This window comes from Carassius gibelio, chromosome B19, assembly GCF_023724105.1.
Source record: "Carassius gibelio isolate Cgi1373 ecotype wild population from Czech Republic chromosome B19, carGib1.2-hapl.c, whole genome shotgun sequence".
In the NCBI taxonomy this organism is placed as follows: Eukaryota; Metazoa; Chordata; class Actinopteri; order Cypriniformes; family Cyprinidae; genus Carassius; species Carassius gibelio.
Window position 1 is genome coordinate 1,965,763 of NC_068414.1, and position 19,002 is coordinate 1,984,764.

Sequence of the window (19,002 nt, forward strand, 5' to 3'; positions counted from 1 at the left end):
AGTTAAAGGCATTTCGTTATTGAACTCTTTGATGACATCATTCAGCTAAGTTCAGTTTAAATAGTATCTGTGCAATAATTTGCAATCAAGTCAACGATATCGCTGTACATGAAGTGTCCCCAGCTCCGCCTGCCAGAAGCGACAGAGGGAAGAAACCAAAACTCGATCGGTGAAAGGATGGAGAAAAAACCCGGTGAGAAACCAGGCTCAATCGGGGAGACAGTTCTCCCCTTGTCAGACGAAACAGGTAGATCAGCTCCAGGCTGCAGGAATGTCAGACTGTGCAGAAGAATCATCTGTTTCCTGTGGTCTTGTCCAGGTGGTCTTTACAGGGGATTTGTATCTGCGGCTCATCTAGTTGTCACGGTCTCCGCTGTGTTTCTGGGCCATAGAGGTCCTTTCTAGGTGTTGATCCACCATCTTCTCTGTATACGGACTGGATCCGGGTGACTGAAGCGGATACAGACTGGATCTGGTGGCTACGGTGACCTCGGAATAAGGGATTTCTTTAAAAGACTTTTTTTTTCATATAAGATTTTATCCAACTTTTCAGATAGAGGCATGAGAAAGAGATTGCCTTGATTGGGCTTTTGGTTATTATAGGCACTCTCTGCGTTTGACGACTTCTTGTTTATTTAGCCGGATGGGAAGGCAGCGCTTTCTTGTACGTGACGGGATGCAAATTCTTGAAGGCTCTCTTTAGTGACGGGTCCAAACAAAGATCTCATCTGCTCCTCTAGCCCTATCGGCGACTCGTGCACTTCGAGCCTTCTTAGTGACGGCGCAAGTTGCTGACTGCTGACTGCGTTGGTGGTATAGTGGTGAGCATAGCTGCCTTCCAAGCAGTTGGAGAAAGCAGTGCGCATGTCCTTTGGCTCGGGCTGACGTCGAAGCAGAACTCCCTCTGTGACCTGTGCCTCCACCCAAAACTTTTGGATGGAATAATTTCGGATGGACCCATCATTAGCTGAAGTCGCATAACACTTGCAACACTACCCGTAGCAGGGGTCATTGTTTGGACTCTTTTTTTTTTTTTTTTTTTTTTTAATTGCGCTTTAAACAAAAAGTATTGTGTCAATGCAACTGAACAACATTTATTAGGAACACAGTGCGTCAAAAAGCAAAATGACAGTTAAAGGCATTTCGTTATTGAACTCTTTGATGACATCATTCAGCTAAGTTCAGTTTAAATAGTATCTGTGCAATAATTTGCAATCAAGTCAACGATATCGCTGTACATGAAGTGTCCCCAGCTCCGCCTGCCAGAAGCGACAGAGGGAAGAAACCAAAACTCGATCGGTGAAAGGATGGAGAAAAAACCCGGTGAGAAACCAGGCTCAATCGGGGAGACAGTTCTCCCCTTGTCAGACGAAACAGGTAGATCAGCTCCAGGCTGCAGGAATGTCAGACTGTGCAGAAGAATCATCTGTTTCCTGTGGTCTTGTCCAGGTGGTCTTTACAGGGGATTTGTATCTGCGGCTCATCTAGTTGTCACGGTCTCCGCTGTGTTTCTGGGCCATAGAGGTCCTTTCTAGGTGTTGATCCACCATCTTCTCTGGATACAGACTGGATCCGGGTGACTGAAGCGGATACAGACTGGATCTGGTGGCTACGGTGACCTCGGAATAAGGGATTTCTTTAAAAGACTTTTTTTTCATATAAGATTTTATCCAACTTTTCAGATAGAGGCATGAGAAAGAGATTGCCTTGATTGGGCTTTTGGTTATTATAGGCACTCTCTGCGTTTGACCACTTCGTGTTTATTTAGCCGGATGGGAAGGCAGCGCTTTCTTGTACGTGACGGGATGCAAATTCTTGAAGGCTCTCTTTAGTGACGGGTCCAAACAAAGATCTCATCTGCTCCTCTAGCCCTATCGGCGACTCGTGCACTTCGAGCCTTCTTAGTGACGGCGCAAGTTGCTGACTGCTGACTGCGTTGGTGGTATAGTGGTGAGCATAGCTGCCTTCCAAGCAGTTGACCCGGATTCGATTCCCGGCCAACGCATATCCTTTGGCTCGGGCTGACGTCGAAGCAGAACTCCCTCTGTGACCTGTGCCTCCACCCAAAACTTTTGGATGGAATAATTTCGGATGGACCCATCATTAGCTGAAGTCGCATAACACTTGCAACACTACCGGTAGCAGGGGTCATTGTTTGGACTCTTTTTTTTTTTTTTTTTATTGCGCTTTAAACAAAAAGTATTGTGTCAATGCAACTGAACAACATTTATTAGGAACACAGTGCGTCAATAAAGCTACTGTCTTCCGCCTGCCTTGGTGGTATAGTGGTGAGCATAGCTGCCTTCCAAGCAGTTGACCCGGGTTCGATTCCCGGCCAACGCATGTCCTTTGGCTCGGGCTGACGTCGAAGCAGAACTCCTTCTGTGACCTGCGACTCCAACCAAACATTTTGGATGGATCATTCGGAAGACGAAAAGAACCAGCTCTCCCCGTCGGGGAATCGAACCCCGGTCTTCCGCGTGACAGGCGGAGATACTGTCCACTATACTAACGAGGAGCCGTGCATGCTGCCGTTTCTCCCCCAACTGACGGCACTGCACTGACATAACTAAACAATGCATGGCTTCTTCTGACGCAGACCCAGCCCTAGCACCGTAAAATTTCTGATGGACCCATCATTAGCTGAAGTCGCATAACACTTGGAACACTACCCGTAGCAGGGGTCATTGTTTGGACTCTTTTTTTTGTTTTGTTTTTTTTTTAAATTGCGCTTTAAACAGAAAGTATTGCGTCAATGCAACTGAACAACATTAATTAGGAACACAGTGCGTCAAAAAGCAAAATGACAGTTAAAGGCATTTCGTTATTGAACTCTTTGATGACATCATTCAGCTAAGTTCAGTTTAAATAGTATCTGTGCAATAATTTGCAATCAAGTCAACGATATCGCTGTACATGAAGTGTCCCCAGCTCCGCCTGCCAGAAGCGACAGAGGGAAGAAACCAAAACTCGATCGGTGAAAGGATGGAGAAAAAACCCGGTGAGAAACCAGGCTCAATCGGGGAGACAGTTCTCCCCTTCTCAGACGAAACAGGTAGATCAGCTCCAGGCTGCCGGAATGTCAGACTGTGCAGAAGAATCATCTGTTTCCTGTGGTCTTGTCCAGGTGGTCTTTACAGGGGATTTGTATCTGCGGCTCATCTAGTTGTCACGGTCTCCGCTGTGTTTCTGGGCCATAGAGGTCCTTTCTAGGTGTTGATCCACCATCTTCTCTGTATACGGACTGGATCCGGGTGACTGAAGCGGATACAGACTGGATCTGGTGGCTACGGTGACCTCGGAATAAGGGATTTCTTTAAAAGACTTTTTTTTTCAAATAAGATTTTATCCAACTTTTCAGATAGAGGCATGAGAAAGAGATTGCCTTGATTGGGCTTTTGGTTATTATAGGCACTCTCTGCGTTTGACCACTTCGTGTTTATTTAGCCGGATGGGAAGGCAGCGCTTTCTTGTACGTGACGGGATGCAAATTCTTGAAGGCTCTCTTTAGTGACGGGTCCAAACAAAGATCTCATCTGCTCCTCTAGCCCTATCGGCGACTCGTGCACTTCGAGCCTTCTTAGTGACGGCGCAAGTTGCTGACTGCTGACTGCGTTGGTGGTATAGTGGTGAGCATAGCTGCCTTCCAAGCAGTTGGAGAAAGCAGTGCGCATGTCCTTTGGCTCGGGCTGACGTCGAAGCAGAACTCCCTCTGTGACCTGTGCCTCCACCCAAAACTTTTGGATGGAATAATTTCGGATGGACCCATCATTAGCTGAAGTCGCATAACACTTGGAACACTACCCGTAGCAGGGGTCATTGTTTGGACTCTTTTTTTTTTTTTTTTTTTTTTTAAATTGCGCTTTAAACAGAAAGTATTGCGTCAATGCAACTGAACAACATTAATTAGGAACACAGTGCGTCAAAAAGCAAAATGACAGTTAAAGGCATTTCGTTATTGAACTCTTTGATGACATCATTCAGCTAAGTTCAGTTTAAATAGTATCTGTGCAATAATTTGCAATCAAGTCAACGATATCGCTGTACATGAAGTGTCCCCAGCTCCGCCTGCCAGAAGCGACAGAGGGAAGAAACCAAAACTCGATCGGTGAAAGGATGGAGAAAAAACCCGGTGAGAAACCAGGCTCAATCGGGGAGACAGTTCTCCCCTTCTCAGACGAAACAGGTAGATCAGCTCCAGGCTGCCGGAATGTCAGACTGTGCAGAAGAATCATCTGTTTCCTGTGGTCTTGTCCAGGTGGTCTTTACAGGGGATTTGTATCTGCGGCTCATCTAGTTGTCACGGTCTCCGCTGTGTTTCTGGGCCATAGAGGTCCTTTCTAGGTGTTGATCCACCATCTTCTCTGTATACGGACTGGATCCGGGTGACTGAAGCGGATACAGACTGGATCTGGTGGCTACGGTGACCTCGGAATAAGGGATTTCTTTAAAAGACTTTTTTTTTCAAATAAGATTTTATCCAACTTTTCAGATAGAGGCATGAGAAAGAGATTGCCTTGATTGGGCTTTTGGTTATTATAGGCACTCTCTGCGTTTGACCACTTCGTGTTTATTTAGCCGGATGGGAAGGCAGCGCTTTCTTGTACGTGACGGGATGCAAATTCTTGAAGGCTCTCTTTAGTGACGGGTCCAAACAAAGATCTCATCTGCTCCTCTAGCCCTATCGGCGACTCGTGCACTTCGAGCCTTCTTAGTGACGGCGCAAGTTGCTGACTGCTGACTGCTGACTGCGTTGGTGGTATAGTGGTGAGCATAGCTGCCTTCCAAGCAGTTGGAGAAAGCAGTGCGCATGTCCTTTGGCTCGGGCTGACGTCGAAGCAGAACTCCCTCTGTGACCTGTGCCTCCACCCAAAACTTTTGGATGGAATAATTTCGGATGGACCCATCATTAGCTGAAGTCGCATAACACTTGCAACACTACCCGTAGCAGGGGTCATTGTTTGGACTCTTTTTTTTTTTTTTTTTTTTTTTTTAATTGCGCTTTAAACAAAAAGTATTGTGTCAATGCAACTGAACAACATTTATTAGGAACACAGTGCGTCAAAAAGCAAAATGACAGTTAAAGGCATTTCGTTATTGAACTCTTTGATGACATCATTCAGCTAAGTTCAGTTTAAATAGTATCTGTGCAATAATTTGCAATCAAGTCAACGATATCGCTGTACATGAAGTGTCCCCAGCTCCGCCTGCCAGAAGCGACAGAGGGAAGAAACCAAAACTCGATCGGTGAAAGGATGGAGAAAAAACCCGGTGAGAAACCAGGCTCAATCGGGGAGACAGTTCTCCCCTTGTCAGACGAAACAGGTAGATCAGCTCCAGGCTGCAGGAATGTCAGACTGTGCAGAAGAATCATCTGTTTCCTGTGGTCTTGTCCAGGTGGTCTTTACAGGGGATTTGTATCTGCGGCTCATCTAGTTGTCACGGTCTCCGCTGTGTTTCTGGGCCATAGAGGTCCTTTCTAGGTGTTGATCCACCATCTTCTCTGTATACGGACTGGATCCGGGTGACTGAAGCGGATACAGACTGGATCTGGTGGCTACGGTGACCTCGGAATAAGGGATTTCTTTAAAAGACTTTTTTTTTTCATATAAGATTTCATCCAACTTTTCAGATAGAGGCATGAGAAAGAGATTGCCTTGATTGGGCTTTTGGTTATTATAGGCACTCTCTGCGTTTGACCACTTCGTGTTTATTTAGCCGGATGGGAAGGCAGCGCTTTCTTGTACGTGACGGGATGCAAATTCTTGAAGGCTCTCTTTAGTGACGGGTCCAAACAAAGATCTCATCTGCTCCTCTAGCCCTATCGGCGACTCGTGCACTTCGAGCCTTCTTAGTGACGGCGCAAGTTGCTGACTGCTGACTGCGTTGGTGGTATAGTGGTGAGCATAGCTGCCTTCCAAGCAGTTGGAGAAAGCAGTGCGCATGTCCTTTGGCTCGGGCTGACGTCGAAGCAGAACTCCCTCTGTGACCTGTGCCTCCACCCAAAACTTTTGGATGGAATAATTTCGGATGGACCCATCATTAGCTGAAGTCGCATAACACTTGGAACACTACCCGTAGCAGGGGTCATTGTTTGGACTCTTTTTTTTTTTTTTTTTTTTTTTTAAATTGCGCTTTAAACAGAAAGTATTGCGTCAATGCAACTGAACAACATTAATTAGGAACACAGTGCGTCAAAAAGCAAAATGACAGTTAAAGGCATTTCGTTATTGAACTCTTTGATGACATCATTCAGCTAAGTTCAGTTTAAATAGTATCTGTGCAATAATTTGCAATCAAGTCAACGATATCGCTGTACATGAAGTGTCCCCAGCTCCGCCTGCCAGAAGCGACAGAGGGAAGAAACCAAAACTCGATCGGTGAAAGGATGGAGAAAAAACCCGGTGAGAAACCAGGCTCAATCGGGGAGACAGTTCTCCCCTTGTCAGACGAAACAGGTAGATCAGCTCCAGGCTGCAGGAATGTCAGACTGTGCAGAAGAATCATCTGTTTCCTGTGGTCTTGTCCAGGTGGTCTTTACAGGGGATTTGTATCTGCGGCTCATCTAGTTGTCACGGTCTCCGCTGTGTTTCTGGGCCATAGAGGTCCTTTCTAGGTGTTGATCCACCATCTTCTCTGTATACGGACTGGATCCGGGTGACTGAAGCGGATACAGACTGGATCTGGTGGCTACGGTGACCTCGGAATAAGGGATTTCTTTAAAAGACTTTTTTTTTCATATAAGATTTTATCCAACTTTTCAGATAGAGGCATGAGAAAGAGATTGCCTTGATTGGGCTTTTGGTTATTATAGGCACTCTCTGCGTTTGACCACTTCGTGTTTATTTAGCCGGATGGGAAGGCAGCGCTTTCTTGTACGTGACGGGATGCAAATTCTTGAAGGCTCTCTTTAGTGACGGGTCCAAACAAAGATCTCATCTGCTCCTCTAGCCCTATCGGCGACTCGTGCACTTCGAGCCTTCTTAGTGACGGCGCAAGTTGCTGACTGCTGACTGCGTTGGTGGTATAGTGGTGAGCATAGCTGCCTTCCAAGCAGTTGACCCGGATTCGATTCCCGGCCAACGCATGTCCTTTGGCTCGGGCTGACGTCGAAGCAGAACTCCCTCTGTGACCTGTGCCTCCACCCAAAACTTTTGGATGGAATAATTTCGGATGGACCCATCATTAGCTGAAGTCGCATAACACTTGGAACACTACCCGTAGCAGGGGTCATTGTTTGGACTCTTTTTTTTTTTTTTTTAAATTGCGCTTTAAACAGAAAGTATTGCGTCAATGCAACTGAACAACATTAATTAGGAACACAGTGCGTCAAAAAGCAAAATGACAGTTAAAGGCATTTCGTTATTGAACTCTTTGATGACATCATTCAGCTAAGTTCAGTTTAAATAGTATCTGTGCAATAATTTGCAATCAAGTCAACGATATCGCTGTACATGAAGTGTCCCCAGCTCCGCCTGCCAGAAGCGACAGAGGCAAGAAACCAAAACTCGATCGGTGAAAGGATGGAGAAAAAACCCGGTGAGAAACCAGGCTCAATCGGGGAGACAGTTCTCCCCTTGTCAGACGAAACAGGTAGATCAGCTCCAGGCTGCAGGAATGTCAGACTGTGCAGAAGAATCATCTGTTTCCTGTGGTCTTGTCCAGGTGGTCTTTACAGGGGATTTGTATCTGCGGCTCATCTAGTTGTCACGGTCTCCGCTGTGTTTCTGGGCCATAGAGGTCCTTTCTAGGTGTTGATCCACCATCTTCTCTGTATACGGACTGGATCCGGGTGACTGAAGCGGATACAGACTGGATCTGGTGGCTACGGTGACCTCGGAATAAGGGATTTCTTTAAAAGACTTTTTTTTTCATATAAGATTTTATCCAACTTTTCAGATAGAGGCATGAGAAAGAGATTGCCTTGATTGGGCTTTTGGTTATTGGTGGACCGAGAGGACTTTTTTGAGTTTTACTCCTCCCTTTTGGAGTAGGGGGGGGGGGGGTGCTGACGAAACACATGTGGGCAGGCATTGTCACCCTTGATGACCCTTGGCGAGCGTAGTAGTTTAACAGAGGCAGCGCACAGGCCCAAGGGTTTGGAGACACAGCTCGAGTTTCTCTTCATTGTCGCATAAATCTTTCGCCTTTTACTAAAGATTTCCGTGGAGGGGAACTTTTGCGAGTGACCTGTATTTTTGGGTGCTCTGCTCACAGCAGAGCTACATCGAAATGTCAAGAGCAGAATCAGTTTGACCGTCCAGCAGCATGCTGCGAGAGGGCTTGCCACTGGTCATCGTCTGAATAGGCACTCTCTGCGTTTGACCACTTCGTGTTTATTTAGCCGGATGGGAAGGCAGCGCTTTCTTGTACGTGACGGGATGCAAATTCTTGAAGGCTCTCTTTAGTGACGGGTCCAAACAAAGATCTCATCTGCTCCTCTAGCCCTATCGGCGACTCGTGCACTTCGAGCCTTCTTAGTGACGGCGCAAGTTGCTGACTGCTGACTGCGTTGGTGGTATAGTGGTGAGCATAGCTGCCTTCCAAGCAGTTGGAGAGAGCAGTGCGCATGTCCTTTGGCTCGGGCTGACGTCGAAGCAGAACTCCCTCTGTGACCTGTGCCTCCACCCAAAACTTTTGGATGGAATAATTTCGGATGGACCCATCATTAGCTGAAGTTGCATAACACTTGCAACACTACCCGTAGCAGGGGTCATTGTTTGGACTCTTTTTTTTTTTTTTTTTTTTTTTAATTGCGCTTTAAACAAAAAGTATTGTGTCAATGCAACTGAACAACATTTATTAGGAACACAGTGCGTCAATAAAGCTACTGACTTCCGCCTGCGTTGTTGGTATAGTGGTGAGCATAGCTGCCTTCCAAGCAGTTGACCCGCGTTCGATTCCCGGCCAACGCATGTCCTTTGGCTCGGGCTGACGTCGAAGCAGAACTCCTTCTGTGACCTGCGAATCCAACCAAACATTTTGGATGGATCATTCGGAAGACGAAAAGAACCAGCTCTCCCCGTCGGGGAATCGAACCCCGGTCTTCCGCGTGACAGGCGGAGATACTGTCCACTATACTAACGAGGAGCCGTGCATGCTGCCGTTTCTCCCCCAACTGACGGCACTGCACTGACATAACTAAACAATGCATGGCTTCTTCTGACGCAGACCCAGCCCTAGCACCGTAAAATTTCTGATGGACCCATCATTAGCTGAAGTCGCATAACACTTGGAACACTACCCGTAGCAGGGGTCATTGTTTGGACTCTTTTTTTTTGTTTTTTTTTAAATTGCGCTTTAAACAGAAAGTATTGCGTCAATGCAACTGAACAACATTAATTAGGAACACAGTGCGTCAAAAAGCAAAATGACAGTTAAAGGCATTTCGTTATTGAACTCTTTGATGACATCATTCAGCTAAGTTCAGTTTAAATAGTATCTGTGCAATAATTTGCAATCAAGTCAACGATATCGCTGTACATGAAGTGTCCCCAGCTCCGCCTGCCAGAAGCGACAGAGGGAAGAAACCAAAACTCGATCGGTGAAAGGATGGAGAAAAAACCCGGTGAGAAACCAGGCTCAATCGGGGAGACAGTTCTCCCCTTGTCAGACGAAACAGGTAGATCAGCTCCAGGCTGCAGGAATGTCAGACTGTGCAGAAGAATCATCTGTTTCCTGTGGTCTTGTCCAGGTGGTCTTTACAGGGGATTTGTATCTGCGGCTCATCTAGTTGTCACGGTCTCCGCTGTGTTTCTGGGCCATAGAGGTCCTTTCTAGGTGTTGATCCACCATCTTCTCTGTATACGGACTGGATCCGGGTGACTGAAGTGGATACAGACTGGATCTGGTGGCTACGGTGACCTCGGAATAAGGGATTTCTTTAAAAGACTTTTTTTTTCATATAAGATTTTATCCAACTTTTCAGATAGAGGCATGAGAAAGAGATTGCCTTGATTGGGCTTTTGGTTATTATAGGCACTCTCTGCGTTTGACCACTTCGTGTTTATTTAGCCGGATGGGAAGGCAGCGCTTTCTTGTACGTGACGGGATGCAAATTCTTGAAGGCTCTCTTTAGTGACGGGTCCAAACAAAGATCTCATCTGCTCCTCTAGCCCTATCGGCGACTCGTGCACTTCGAGCCTTCTTAGTGACGGCGCAAGTTGCTGACTGCTGACTGCGTTGGTGGTATAGTGGTGAGCATAGCTGCCTTCCAAGCAGTTGGAGAGAGCAGTGCGCATGTCCTTTGGCTCGGGCTGACGTCGAAGCAGAACTCCCTCTGTGACCTGTGCCTCCACCCAAAACTTTTGGATGGAATAATTTCGGATGGACCCATCATTAGCTGAAGTCGCATAACACTTGCAACACTACCCGTAGCAGGGGTCATTGTTTGGACTCTTTTTTTTTTTTTTTTTTTTTTTTTAATTGCGCTTTAAACAAAAAGTATTGTGTCAATGCAACTGAACAACATTTATTAGGAACACAGTGCGTCAATAAAGCTACTGACTTCCGCCTGCGTTGTTGGTATAGTGGTGAGCATAGCTGCCTTCCAAGCAGTTGACCCGGGTTCGATTCCCGGCCAACGCATGTCCTTTGGCTCGGGCTGACGTCGAAGCAGAACTCCTTCTGTGACCTGCGAATCCAACCAAACATTTTGGATGGATCATTCGGAAGACGAAAAGAACCAGCTCTCCCCGTCGGGGAATCGAACCCCGGTCTTCCGCGTGACAGGCGGAGATACTGTCCACTATACTAACGAGGAGCCGTGCATGCTGCCGTTTCTCCCCCAACTGACGGCACTGCACTGACATAACTAAACAATGCATGGCTTCTTCTGACGCAGACCCAGCCCTAGCACCGTAAAATTTCTGATGGACCCATCATTAGCTGAAGTCGCATAACACTTGGAACACTACCCGTAGCAGGGGTCATTGTTTGGACTCTTTTTTTTTTTTTTTTTTTTTTTTAAATTGCGCTTTAAACAGAAAGTATTGCGTCAATGCAACTGAACAACATTAATTAGGAACACAGTGCGTCAAAAAGCAAAATGACAGTTAAAGGCATTTCGTTATTGAACTCTTTGATGACATCATTCAGCTAAGTTCAGTTTAAATAGTATCTGTGCAATAATTTGCAATCAAGTCAACGATATCGCTGTACATGAAGTGTCCCCAGCTCCGCCTGCCAGAAGCGACAGAGGGAAGAAACCAAAACTCGATCGGTGAAAGGATGGAGAAAAAACCCGGTGAGAAACCAGGCTCAATCGGGGAGACAGTTCTCCCCTTGTCAGACGAAACAGGTAGATCAGCTCCAGGCTGCAGGAATGTCAGACTGTGCAGAAGAATCATCTGTTTCCTGTGGTCTTGTCCAGGTGGTCTTTACAGGGGATTTGTATCTGCGGCTCATCTAGTTGTCACGGTCTCCGCTGTGTTTCTGGGCCATAGAGGTCCTTTCTAGGTGTTGATCCACCATCTTCTCTGTATACGGACTGGATCCGGGTGACTGAAGCGGATACAGACTGGATCTGGTGGCTACGGTGACCTCGGAATAAGGGATTTCTTTAAAAGACTTTTTTTTTTCATATAAGATTTTATCCAACTTTTCAGATAGAGGCATGAGAAAGAGATTGCCTTGATTGGGCTTTTGGTTATTATAGGCACTCTCTGCGTTTGACCACTTCGTGTTTATTTAGCCGGATGGGAAGGCAGCGCTTTCTTGTACGTGACGGGATGCAAATTCTTGAAGGCTCTCTTTAGTGACGGGTCCAAACAAAGATCTCATCTGCTCCTCTAGCCCTATCGGCGACTCGTGCACTTCGAGCCTTCTTAGTGACGGCGCAAGTTGCTGACTGCTGACTGCTTTGGTGGTATAGTGGTGAGCATAGCTGCCTTCCAAGCAGTTGGAGAAAGCAGTGCGCATGTCCTTTGGCTCGGGCTGACGTCGAAGCAGAACTCCCTCTGTGACCTGTGCCTCCACCCAAAACTTTTGGATGGAATAATTTCGGATGGACCCATCATTAGCTGAAGTCGCATAACACTTGGAACACTACCCGTAGCAGGGGTCATTGTTTGGACTCTTTTTTTTTTTTTTTTTTTTTTTAAATTGCGCTTTAAACAGAAAGTATTGCGTCAATGCAACTGAACAACATTAATTAGGAACACAGTGCGTCAAAAAGCAAAATGACAGTTAAAGGCATTTCGTTATTGAACTCTTTGATGACATCATTCAGCTAAGTTCAGTTTAAATAGTATCTGTGCAATAATTTGCAATCAAGTCAACGATATCGCTGTACATGAAGTGTCCCCAGCTCCGCCTGCCAGAAGCGACAGAGGGAAGAAACCAAAACTCGATCGGTGAAAGGATGGAGAAAAAACCCGGTGAGAAACCAGGCTCAATCGGGGAGACAGTTCTCCCCTTGTCAGACGAAACAGGTAGATCAGCTCCAGGCTGCAGGAATGTCAGACTGTGCAGAAGAATCATCTGTTTCCTGTGGTCTTGTCCAGGTGGTCTTTACAGGGGATTTGTATCTGCGGCTCATCTAGTTGTCACGGTCTCCGCTGTGTTTCTGGGCCATAGAGGTCCTTTCTAGGTGTTGATCCACCATCTTCTCTGTATACGGACTGGATCCGGGTGACTGAAGCGGATACAGACTGGATCTGGTGGCTACGGTGACCTCGGAATAAGGGATTTCTTTAAAAGACTTTTTTTTTCATATAAGATTTTATCCAACTTTTCAGATAGAGGCATGAGAAAGAGATTGCCTTGATTGGGCTTTTGGTTATTATAGGCACTCTCTGCGTTTGACCACTTCGTGTTTATTTAGCCGGATGGGAAGGCAGCGCTTTCTTGTACGTGACGGGATGCAAATTCTTGAAGGCTCTCTTTAGTGACGGGTCCAAACAAAGATCTCATCTGCTCCTCTAGCCCTATCGGCGACTCGTGCACTTCGAGCCTTCTTAGTGACGGCGCAAGTTGCTGACTGCTGACTGCGTTGGTGGTATAGTGGTGAGCATAGCTGCCTTCCAAGCAGTTGACACGGATTCGATTCCCGGCCAACGCATATCCTTTGGCTCGGGCTGACGTCGAAGCAGAACTCCCTCTGTGACCTGTGCCTCCACCCAAAACTTTTGGATGGAATAATTTCGGATGGACCCATCATTAGCTGAAGTCGCATAACACTTGCAACACTACCGGTAGCAGGGGTCATTGTTTGGACTCTTTTTTATTTTTTTTTATTTTTTTTATTGCGCTTTAAACAAAAAGTATTGTGTCAATGCAACTGAACAACATTTATTAGGAACACAGTGCGTCAATAAAGCTACTGTCTTCCGCCTGCGTTGGTGGTATAGTGGTGAGCATAGCTGCCTTCCAAGCAGTTGACCCGGGTTCGATTCCCGGCCAACGCATGTCCTTTGGCTCGGGCTGACGTCGAAGCAGAACTCCTTCTGTGACCTGCGACTCCAACCAAACATTTTGGATGGATCATTCGGAAGACGAAAAGAACCAGCTCTCCCCGTCGGGGAATCGAACCCCGGTCTTCCGCGTGACAGGCGGAGATACTGTCCACTATACTAACGAGGAGCCGTGCATGCTGCCGTTTCTCCCCCAACTGACGGCACTGCACTGACATAACTAAACAATGCATGGCTTCTTCTGACGCAGACCCAGCCCTAGCACCGTAAAATTTCTGATGGACCCATCATTAGCTGAAGTCGCATAACACTTGGAACACTACCTGTAGCAGGGGTCATTGTTTGGACTCTTTTTTTTTTGTTTGTTTTTTTTTTAAATTGCGCTTTAAACAGAAAGTATTGCGTCAATGCAACTGAACAACATTAATTAGGAACACAGTGCGTCAAAAAGCAAAATGACAGTTAAAGGCATTTCGTTATTGAACTCTTTGATGACATCATTCAGCTAAGTTCAGTTTAAATAGTATCTGTGCAATAATTTGCAATCAAGTCAACGATATCGCTGTACATGAAGTGTCCCCAGCTCCGCCTGCCAGAAGCGACAGAGGGAAGAAACCAAAACTCGATCGGTGAAAGGATGGAGAAAAAACCCGGTGAGAAACCAGGCTCAATCGGGGAGACAGTTCTCCCCTTGTCAGACGAAACAGGTAGATCAGCTCCAGGCTGCAGGAATGTCAGACTGTGCAGAAGAATCATCTGTTTCCTGTGGTCTTGTCCAGGTGGTCTTTACAGGGGATTTGTATCTGCGGCTCATCTAGTTGTCACGGTCTCCGCTGTGTTTCTGGGCCATAGAGGTCCTTTCTAGGTGTTGATCCACCATCTTCTCTGTATACGGACTGGATCCGGGTGACTGAAGCGGATACAGACTGGATCTGGTGGCTACGGTGACCTCGGAATAAGGGATTTCTTTAAAAGACTTTTTTTTTTTCATATAAGATTTTATCCAACTTTTCAGATAGAGGCATGAGAAAGAGATTGCCTTGATTGGACTTTTGGTTATTATAGGCACTCTCTGCGTTTGACCACTTCGTGTTTATTTAGCCGGATGGGAAGGCAGCGCTTTCTTGTACGTGACGGGATGCAAATTCTTGAAGGCTCTCTTTAGTGACGGGTCCAAACAAAGATCTCATCTGCTCCTCTAGCCCTATCGGCGACTCGTGCACTTCGAGCCTTCTTAGTGACGGCGCAAGTTGCTGACTGCTGACTGCGTTGGTGGTATAGTGGTGAGCATAGCTGCCTTCCAAGCAGTTGGAGAAAGCAGTGCGCATGTCCTTTGGCTCGGGCTGACGTCGAAGCAGAACTCCCTCTGTGACCTGTGCCTCCACCCAAAACTTTTGGATGGAATAATTTCGGATGGACCCATCATTAGCTGAAGTCGCATAACACTTGGAACACTACCCGTAGCAGGGGTCATTGTTTGGACTCTTTTTTTTTTTTTTTTTTTTTTTTAAATTGCGCTTTAAACAGAAAGTATTGCGTCAATGCAACTGAACAACATTAATTAGGAACACAGTGCGTCAAAAAGCAAAATGACAGTTAAAGGCATTTCGTTATTGAACTCTTTGATGACATCATTCAGCTAAGTTCAGTTTAAATAGTATCTGTGCAATAATTTGCAATCAAGTCAACGATATCGCTGTACATGAAGTGTCCCCAGCTCCGCCTGCCAGAAGCGACAGAGGGAAGAAACCAAAACTCGATCGGTGAAAGGATGGAGAAAAAACCCGGTGAGAAACCAGGCTCAATCGGGGAGACAGTTCTCCCCTTGTCAGACGAAACAGGTAGATCAGCTCCAGGCTGCAGGAATGTCAGACTGTGCAGAAGAATCATCTGTTTCCTGTGGTCTTGTCCAGGTGGTCTTTACAGGGGATTTGTATCTGCGGCTCATCTAGTTGTCACGGTCTCCGCTGAGTTTCTGGGCCATAGAGGTCCTTTCTAGGTGTTGATCCACCATCTTCTCTGTATACGGACTGGATCCGGGTGACTGAAGCGGATACAGACTGGATCTGGTGGCTACGGTGACCTCGGAATAAGGGATTTCTTTAAAAGACTTTTTTTTTCATATAAGATTTTATCCAACTTTTCAGATAGAGGCATGAGAAAGAGATTGCCTTGATTGGGCTTTTGGTTATTATAGGCACTCTCTGCGTTTGACCACTTCGTGTTTATTTAGCCGGATGGGAAGGCAGCGCTTTCTTGTACGTGACGGGATGCAAATTCTTGAAGGCTCTCTTTAGTGACGGGTCCAAACAAAGATCTCATCTGCTCCTCTAGCCCTATCGGCGACTCGTGCACTTCGAGCCTTCTTAGTGACGGCGCAAGTTGCTGACTGCTGACTGCTGACTGCGTTGGTGGTATAGTGGTGAGCATAGCTGCCTTCCAAGCAGTTGGAGAAAGCAGTGCGCATGTCCTTTGGCTCGGGCTGACGTCGAAGCAGAACTCCCTCTGTGACCTGTGCCTCCACCCAAAACTTTTGGATGGAATAATTTCGGATGGACCCATCATTAGCTGAAGTCGCATAACACTTGCAACACTACCCGTAGCAGGGGTCATTGTTTGGACTCTTTTTTTTTTTTTTTTTTTTTTTAATTGCGCTTTAAACAAAAAGTATTGTGTCAATGCAACTGAACAACATTTATTAGGAACACAGTGCGTCAAAAAGCAAAATGACAGTTAAAGGCATTTCGTTATTGAACTCTTTGATGACATCATTCAGCTAAGTTCAGTTTAAATAGTATCTGTGCAATAATTTGCAATCAAGTCAACGATATCGCTGTACATGAAGTGTCCCCATCTCCGCCTGCCAGAAGCGACAGAGGGAAGAAACCAAAACTCGATCGGTGAAAGGATGGAGAAAAAACCCGGTGAGAAACCAGGCTCAATCGGGGAGACAGTTCTCCCCTTGTCAGACGAAACAGGTAGATCAGCTCCAGGCTGCAGGAATGTCAGACTGTGCAGAAGAATCATCTGTTTCCTGTGGTCTTGTCCAGGTGGTCTTTACAGGGGATTTGTATCTGCGGCTCATCTAGTTGTCACGGTCTCCGCTGTGTTTCTGGGCCATAGAGGTCCTTTCTAGGTGTTGATCCACCATCTTCTCTGTATACGGACTGGATCCGGGTGACTGAAGCGGATACAGACTGGATCTGGTGGCTACGGTGACCTCGGAATAAGGGATTTCTTTAAAAGACTTTTTTTTTTCATATAAGATTTCATCCAACTTTTCAGATAGAGGCATGAGAAAGAGATTGCCTTGATTGGGCTTTTGGTTATTATAGGCACTCTCTGCGTTTGACCACTTCGTGTTTATTTAGCCGGATGGGAAGGCAGCGCTTTCTTGTACGTGACGGGATGCAAATTCTTGAAGGCTCTCTTTAGTGACGGGTCCAAACAAAGATCTCATCTGCTCCTCTAGCCCTATCGGCGACTCGTGCACTTCGAGCCTTCTTAGTGACGGCGCAAGTTGCTGACTGCTGACTGCGTTGGTGGTATAGTGGTGAGCATAGCTGCCTTCCAAGCAGTTGGAGAAAGCAGTGCGCATGTCCTTTGGCTCGGGCTGACGTCGAAGCAGAACTCCCTCTGTGACCTGTGCCTCCACCCAAAACTTTTGGATGGAATAATTTCGGATGGACCCATCATTAGCTGAAGTCGCATAACACTTGGAACACTACCCGTAGCAGGGGTCATTGTTTGGACTCTTTTTTTTTTTTTTTTTTTTTTTAAATTGCGCTTTAAACAGAAAGTATTGCGTCAATGCAACTGAACAACATTAATTAGGAACACAGTGCGTCAAAAAGCAAAATGACAGTTAAAGGCATTTCGTTATTGAACTCTTTGATGACATCATTCAGCTAAGTTCAGTTTAAATAGTATCTGTGCAATAATTTGCAATCAAGTCAACGATATCGCTGTACATGAAGTGTCCCCAGCTCCGCCTGCCAGAAGCGACAGAGGGAAGAAACCAAAACTCGATCGGTGAAAGGATGGAGAAAAAACCCGGTGAGAAACCAGGCTCAATCGGGGAGACAGTTCTCCCCTTGTCAGACGAAACAGGTAGATCAGCTCCAGGCTGCAGGAATGTCAGACTGTGCAGAAGAATCATCTGTTTCCTGTGGTCTTGTCCAGGTGGTCTTTACAGGGGATTTGTATCTGCGGCTCATCTAGTTGTCACGGTCTCCGCTGTGTTTCTGGGCCATAGAGGTCCTTTCTAGGTGTTGATCCACCATCTTCTCTGTATACGGACTGGATCCGGGTGACTGAAGCGGATACAGACTGGATCTGGTGGCTACGGTGACCTCGGAATAAGGGATTTCTTTAAAAGACTTTTTTTTTCATATAAGATTTTATCCAACTTTTCAGATAGAGGCATGAGAAAGAGATTGCCTTGATTGGGCTTTTGGTTATTATAGGCACTCTCTGCGTTTGACCACTTCGTGTTTATTTAGCCGGATGGGAAGGCAGCGCTTTCTTGTACGTGACGGGATGCAAATTCTTGAAGGCTCTCTTTAGTGACGGGTCCAAACAAAGATCTCATCTGCTCCTCTAGCCCTATCGGCGACTCGTGCACTTCGAGCCTTCTTAGTGACGGCGCAAGTTGCTGACTGCTGACTGCGTTGGTGGTATAGTGGTGAGCATAGCTGCCTTCCAAGCAGTTGACCCGGATTCGATTCCCGGCCAACGCATGTCCTTTGGCTCGGGCTGACGTCGAAGCAGAACTCCCTCTGTGACCTGTGCCTCCATCCAAAACTTTTGGATGGAATAATTTCGGATGGACCCATCATTAGCTGAAGTCGCATAACACTTGGAACACTACCCGTAGCAGGGGTCATTGTTTGGACTCTTTTTTTTTTTTTTTTAAATTGCGCTTTAAACAGAAAGTATTGCGTCAATGCAACTGAACAACATTAATTAGGAACACAGTGCGTCAAAAAGCAAAATGACAGTTAAAGGCATTTCGTTATTGAACTCTTTGATGACATCATTCAGCTAAGTTCAGTTTAAATAGTATCTGTGCAATAATTTGCAATCAAGTCAACGATATCGCTGTACATGAAGTGTCCCCAGCTCCGCCTGCCAGAAGCGACAGAGGCAAGAAACCAAAACTCGATCGGTGAAAGGATGGAGAAAAAACCCGGTGAGAAACCAGGCTCAATCGGGGAGACAGTTCTCCCCTTGTCAGACGAAACAGGTAGATCAGCTCCAGGCTGCAGGAATGTCAGACTGTGCAGAAGAATCATCTGTTTCCTGTGGTCTTGTCCAGGTGGTCTTTACAGGGGATTTGTATCTGCGGCTCATCTAGTTGTCACGGTCTCCGCTGTGTTTCTGGGCCATAGAGGTCCTTTCTAGGTGTTGATCCACCATCTTCTCTGGATACGGACTGGATCCGGGTGACTGAAGCGGATACAGACTGGATCTGGTGGCTACGGTGACCTCGGAATAAGGGATTTCTTTAAAAGACTTTTTTTTTCATATAAGATTTTATCCAACTTTTCAGATAGAGGCATGAGAAAGAGATTGCCTTGATTGGGCTTTT

The 19,002-nt window shown here is 46.3% G+C and overlaps 5 non-coding genes across 5 annotated transcripts; 1 reads left to right on the top strand and 4 right to left on the bottom strand.

Annotated features, from left to right (window-relative positions):
• Positions 1-2,446: 2,446 nt before the first annotated feature.
• trnad-guc (transfer RNA aspartic acid (anticodon GUC)) lies at positions 2,447-2,518 on the bottom strand. The gene has a single exon. It is a non-coding gene; the product is annotated as a tRNA-Asp (tRNA).
• Positions 2,519-8,109: 5,591 nt separating this feature from the next.
• Positions 8,110-8,224, top strand: LOC127980529 (U5 spliceosomal RNA). Its single transcript, XR_008159549.1, has one exon. It is a non-coding gene; the product is annotated as a U5 spliceosomal RNA (small nuclear RNA).
• Positions 8,225-9,018: 794 nt separating this feature from the next.
• trnad-guc (transfer RNA aspartic acid (anticodon GUC)) lies at positions 9,019-9,090 on the bottom strand. Its single transcript has one exon. It is a non-coding gene; the product is annotated as a tRNA-Asp (tRNA).
• A 1,600-nt stretch (positions 9,091-10,690) lies between these two features.
• trnad-guc (transfer RNA aspartic acid (anticodon GUC)) lies at positions 10,691-10,762 on the bottom strand. Its single transcript has one exon. It is a non-coding gene; the product is annotated as a tRNA-Asp (tRNA).
• Positions 10,763-13,509: 2,747 nt separating this feature from the next.
• On the bottom strand, positions 13,510-13,581 carry trnad-guc (transfer RNA aspartic acid (anticodon GUC)). The gene has a single exon. It is a non-coding gene; the product is annotated as a tRNA-Asp (tRNA).
• Between the last annotated feature and the right edge of the window lie 5,421 nt (positions 13,582-19,002).